The sequence below is a fragment of the Macrotis lagotis genome, chromosome 4 (genome assembly GCF_037893015.1).
Source record: "Macrotis lagotis isolate mMagLag1 chromosome 4, bilby.v1.9.chrom.fasta, whole genome shotgun sequence".
Taxonomy (NCBI): Eukaryota; Metazoa; Chordata; class Mammalia; order Peramelemorphia; family Peramelidae; genus Macrotis; species Macrotis lagotis.
The window spans coordinates 228,886,293-228,890,750 of record NC_133661.1 but is presented as its reverse complement, the minus strand read 5'-3'; the positions used below and the strand labels follow the sequence as shown (position 1 = coordinate 228,890,750).

At 40.6% G+C, this 4,458-nt stretch overlaps 1 pseudogene; it reads left to right on the top strand.

Moving 5' to 3' along the window:
- Positions 1-2,185: 2,185 nt before the first annotated feature.
- LOC141520328 (solute carrier family 2, facilitated glucose transporter member 3 pseudogene) lies at positions 2,186-3,733 on the top strand (annotated as a pseudogene).
- Positions 3,734-4,458: the final 725 nt, after the last annotated feature.

The window sequence follows — 4,458 nt, the reverse complement described above, 5'->3', positions numbered from 1 at the left end:
TGAGTTTGATGTCATGTTTATCCTCATTGAAGGAATCTGGCAACATCAATGAAAACATCATGTTAGAAAATGTTAGAACAAGGACACGACCTTGCTTCATTCCACTATGACTGGGAAAGCATTGAGAGCATTGTCCATTATCCAGAATCTGAGTAAACATGCTATCATGAAATTGATGTATAATACTGATTGAACTTCTCTGCACACCCAAATTTGGATGTAATTTTCCGTAAGCCCTCAAGCCTGACATTATCAAGAGACTTGATAATATTTACAAACATTATGCAGACCTCTATTCTGCTCCTGGCATTTCTCCTGGACAGTAAACACCATATCAGTTATTCCTTGTTAATAAGGAATACTTGGCAGTTTGGCTCCAGAAAGGACCTAAGTGTCTGGTTTTCTTTTACTTCAGAATTTTCCCAAGACAATTTAAATAGAGGTGATTCAGTTTCCTGGCTTGGCACTGGTAGATTATCTAGATTTCACAGGAATATAATAATAATGAGGTCAGCACAATAGCTCTGTAGACCTTCAGTTTAGTAGTGAATCTTACTCCTCCTCTTGTCTACATTTTCCTTCAGAATCGCAAAGACTTTCTGAAACCACAAAAGTTCTCAGGCAGATGATCATCTCCAGGTAAAGGATCAGTCTATTGAAGAGGACTCTGGTAAGAATCTTATTAACAATGAGTAAGGTAGAAACATCCCTGTGACTGTTACAGAATCTATTAGTATTACTTTTACTTTTATAGAGATGGACAATGGAGTATCCTTGAATTTCTGGGGGATAATCTCCTCCTGCCATATAACCTGAAAAAATTTAGTCAACTTTTATATAAGCAATGGATCCCCGACAGAGAAATTTCAGTTGGAATAGAATCAGCACCAGGTATTTTGCCACATGAGAAGAGTCAAATGGCATTCAAAATCTCTTCTTCAGTTGGAAATTTGGCTGGAGATTGACTTCAACTTGAGGTAAATGGTCAATGACTTCCATAATGATCATTGATGATCTATTAAGAACACTATGAAAGTGTTCAGTGCATCTCTCCAGGATCATGTCTTTATCATTAATCAATGTGGTTCCATCAGCACTGAGTAGTTGAGATGCACCATAGGTCATTGGCCCATAAACAATCTTCAGGGTATCATAAAAGTGCTTTGGATTGTTAGTATCAGCATAAAACTGAATTTCATTTGTCTTCTCACTGAACAAGAATCCTGCATCTCTCTAAACTTCATTGTACTTTATTTTTGATGGAAGGTGAGCAGTGTGATCCTTAAAAGGCTGCTACTTAGACACCAGGGGTCTGTTGAATTCTACTGCTGCTTCCAGTGAGGAGAGACCCCATGGTCTGGGCCACCTGTATGCTGGGTTGGGTTTAACTCCCAGTGTATTTGCACCTGCTGCTTTATCACTTTCCTGTTTGCATAGAACTTAGTTAAGAATGGTAAAATGCTATGGTGATGTCTTTTGATTTGCACTTAATTAGATTTAAATGAGGCAGAGTTACACAAAATCCTCAGCCTCACTCTCTCTTCCAAAGTCATCACAGTCCAGTGGCAAAACAGTAAAGACACCTGGTGTTGTTTGTAGATGCAGTGGATGACCTTGGTGTCTTCAGTATCTAACCATGCTCTCAGTGCTCCACAATGCCTGTCTCATCTGCCTTCATGGCCACTGGAATAAATTGTTCTTATCAGCCCATTTTGCCAAAGAAATCTTAATATGCTTGGGGTAAACACACCACTAACTCATCAATGGGTTTGAGACACCTTGCTTACTCTCAACCTTTAGCCTGTTTGCTGAAACAGTTTACAGGGGTATGGCCACCATGCATGCTAAATCTTCTTGGAGCAACAGATATTATTTTGGTGGATCAGGTAGAGCTTTTGGCATCTTGAAAGTACAGAAAATTAAGCTGAATCTAATAGCATAAAATTGAATGGGGATAAGTATAAAGCATTGCACTTGGATTCAAAAAATTGACTTCACATGTACAAGTTCAAGAGAGGCATGGCTTACTATTAGTTCATGTGAAATAGATATAGGGGTTTTTAATGGACTGCAGATTCCATATAAGGCAATGGTATGATATGGCAGTATATGCCTACGGGAGGGCAGATCCTGCCCAATGCCCCTGCCACCTCGCCAGCCACTGGGAAGGGACTCGGCTGGAGCCATGGCGGCAGCCAAGGTCACCTGCTCCCTCCTTTTCTCCATTGGAGCATCTGCTATAAGCTCTTTTCAATTTGGCTACAATACTGGTGTCATAAATGCCCCAGAGCAGATCATCAAGGACTTTCTCAATTTCACTTTACAAGAAAGAACTGGTCAGCCAACTTCTGAGTTTCTGCTCACCTCACTTTGGTCTTTGGCTGTGGACATCTTCTCCATAGGTGGCATGATTGGTTCTTTATCTGTGGGACTACTTGTCAACCGATTTGGCAGGTGCAACTCCATGCTCATCATCAACACACTAGCACTTGTGGGAGGTGCTCTCTTGGGCTTCGAAAAGTTTTCCAAGTCAGTGGAAATGCTGATCCTAGGTCGGCTCATAATTGGCTTATTCTGTGGACTTTGCACTGGCCTTGTGCCCATATATATTGGAAAGGTCTCCCCAACTAACCTTCATGGAGACTTTGGCACCCTAAACCAGCTGGGTATTGTTGTGGGGATCCTCACTGCCCTGATCTTTAGACTAGAAAACATAATGGGAACTGAGGATTTCTGGCCAATGTTATTAGGTTTTACTGCCATCCCTGCTATTCTGCAATCTATAGCCCTTCCAATGTGCCCCGAAAGCCCCAGATTCCTATTTATCAATAAGATGGAAGAGGAGCAGGCCCAAAAGATTCTTGTGAAGTTATGGGGCATTCAAGAGGTAAACCAGGATATCCAGGAGATGAAGAATGAAAGTGCTAAAATGTCACAAGAAAAGAAACCAACTGTGTTAGATCTCTTTAGGGTACCAAATTATTGACAGCCCATTATCATTGCCATTATGCTCCAGCTCTCTCAACAGCTCTCTGGAATCAATGCTGTTTTCTACTATTCTACAGGAATCTTCAATGATGCTTGTGTTAAAGAGCCAGTATATGCTACTATTGGTGCTGGTGTGGTTAATGTGGAATTTACTGTAGTTTTGCTCTTTCTAGTGGAGCGAGCAGGAAGGAGAACCCTTCATCTGGTGGGATTGAGTGTCATGTTCTTCTGTTCTCTTCTTATGGTTATTACCATATCTCTCAAGGCTTCTAATCTGTGGATGAGCTATGTCTGTATCGTGGCTATTTTGGCTTTGTGGCCTTCTTTGAAATTGGACCAACCTTTGTCACCTTCATTTCCTTGGGTTCTAATGATGATACACTGAGATACCTAGGAATCATTGTTGCTTAGCTCTTCAGTCAAGGCCCCTGCCCAGCAGCTATGGCTGTAGCCGGTTGCTCCAAATGGACCTCTAACTTCCTTGTGGGTTTGTTCTTCCCTACAGCTGCGAAATATTTGGGATCCTACATCTTTATTATCTTTATTTTCTTCCTCATCATCTTCTTTTTGTTCACCTTATTCAAAGTCCCTGAGACCAAGGGCAGAACTTTTGAGAATATTACACAGGTCTTTGAGAACAAGAGTCAAGGTACCATCAGCCCCAGCTTATTGACAGAGAAAGACTCCATTGTGGATATGAGTAACATTGATCCAGTCAAGGACACATCCTCCTCAGCCCTCTAGAATCCCACACCCTTCTACCCCTCCTCTTCCAGTCTCCCAACGTAGAAAAATAGCTCCCTGATGTGGGACCCTCATCAGGATATCTGTAACCCAGGATTGTTTCTGATTGCTGCTACTGTTTCTTTTTCACCTTACTTCATGAGCCCGAAGATAAATTTAGTGCTGGGGTTAACCTGGCTTCACCGGCTTTTTAAACATTTAATGTCTTGGACAATTTAACTCTGCTAAAGAGATCAGGTGAACTTGTCCCTCATTTCTGGAGGAATTGATTCCTTTGTCACATGCCAACCTTTGTCACCTTCATTTTCTTGGGTTCTAATGATGATACACTGAGATACCTAGGAATCAGTGGATGTAAAAACTTCCAGTATCTACAAGAGTTATTTCACTAGTATGTAGGAGTTAGGGATAGGAGAAAGGTTGGGGACCAAATAAGAGAGAGCATCTTCCTCACTTTTTTTTTAAACAACTCTACAGAGTGCATTGAATTTTTATTTATTTTATCTGCCAGGTTTTATTTCATAAATATTTATTTTTTTAAGTGTAAAAAAGAAATAATTGCATAAAATAATGAACTGTTAAGGGCAGAGTGAAGGGAGAAGGGGGTATAAATTTAAATAATGGACTGGGGGGAGAATAAGGATGGAAGACATAAGGGAGAGATGGAGATTTTCACATGACCTTTAGCAATTTTGATACTCCATGAAAATGATAATGAACTTGATA